The sequence below is a fragment of the Grammomys surdaster genome, unplaced genomic scaffold (genome assembly GCF_004785775.1).
Source record: "Grammomys surdaster isolate TR1022 unplaced genomic scaffold, NIH_TR_1.0 126048, whole genome shotgun sequence".
Taxonomy (NCBI): Eukaryota; Metazoa; Chordata; class Mammalia; order Rodentia; family Muridae; genus Grammomys; species Grammomys surdaster.
The window spans coordinates 4602709-4603965 of NW_021620860.1; the positions used below are offsets into that span (position 1 = coordinate 4602709).

Consider the following 1257-nt stretch of genomic DNA (forward strand, 5'->3'; position numbering starts at 1 on the left):
CCCACTACCAGAGTGGACTTCGGTTTGCTGTCCAGGGGAGATTCAGGGCCCGCTTTCCTGAGTGCTAAAGCTGGTGAGGGGGAAGGATAGCTCTCCTGAGCTCATGACCTTTTGAATAGCTTTCTCAACTGGCAGAGGCGGTGAGGGGTGTTAGGGGCATCATTTTTGCACCCATGCCACCTCATGGCAGACAAGTGGCAGGGCCAGCTCTCTCACACTCATGTCCTTGGGGTGGCTCTCCCCTGACCCTTAACCTCACAGCCTTCCTTCACTCCCACCCCTCACCCTTGCTACCTGGGCCAACACCTTTGTGCTGCCTGGATGAGGTGTAGGGTAGGGCTCATTCTCCCATGTGCTGCCAGCGATGAGAGATGGGGTCAACTCTTCAGAATACAGCATCCAGTGAGGGATGGGGTGAGTTCTGCACAGCCTGCGAACACCCAAGTGGTCCCTGGTGGCTTCCCTGACCAGGGACATCCCCCATGCTCTCTAGCGGTAATATGAGCCACAGACATTGACACCAACCCCTGCTACCGAGACTCAGACATGGCCCTCAGCAACAGCTCGACCGCACCATGGCCCCAGGTAGCAGGGCTGACCACTCACAACAGGCTCCTCCTCTCGGGAGTCTCCAATTTCATCTCTCTTCATAATGTTCAAGCTGCTCCACCTCTCTTTCTCTCCCCTCTGCCACCACAGACTCACACACCGTGGTGGCTCTGTCTGCAGGCTGGCCACACAGCTGGCGGGCCCCTGGGTGACATCCTCCATCTACACCACAGGACACATCAGCCAGCAGGTTTCTATAACCTGCCTGTGTCTCGCACTGGAGGGCAGGTCTGGAGTGGCATGGTGGTCCACAGGTCTCTGTCTGTCTTCCTCTTACTGTGCTGCCTGGATTTGATTTGATTTTTATGAGTCTTACGCATAAAACAGCTTTGTCCACCAAGCCAGGCATCAGGCTAGGATGAACACAGGACTGCCATCTGCTCTGCCCCTAACTGATATGAGAATGCCAACACCAACAAGGAGTGTCTCTGCCCATTGCCAGGGGGCACCAGTATTCTTAACTACAGTGCCATTTCTCTAGGTCCCAGGCTGAGTGATTTTTAAATTAGGCTGTTTGTGTTTTTATTATTGAATTGCTTTTTTTAAAAAAAAAATATATTCTACCCACAAATCTCTATAAGATTCATGAAATAAAATAATCTTTAATTTTTTTATTTAAAAATATTTGATTTGTGCATTGGTATTTTG

General features: G+C 51.1%; 1 non-coding gene across 1 annotated transcript; it reads right to left on the reverse strand.

Moving 5' to 3' along the window:
• Positions 1 to 912: 912 nt before the first annotated feature.
• On the reverse strand, positions 913 to 1057 carry LOC114610595. The gene has a single exon (XR_003709707.1). It is a non-coding gene; the product is annotated as a small nucleolar RNA SNORA48 (small nucleolar RNA).
• Between the last annotated feature and the right edge of the window lie 200 nt (positions 1058 to 1257).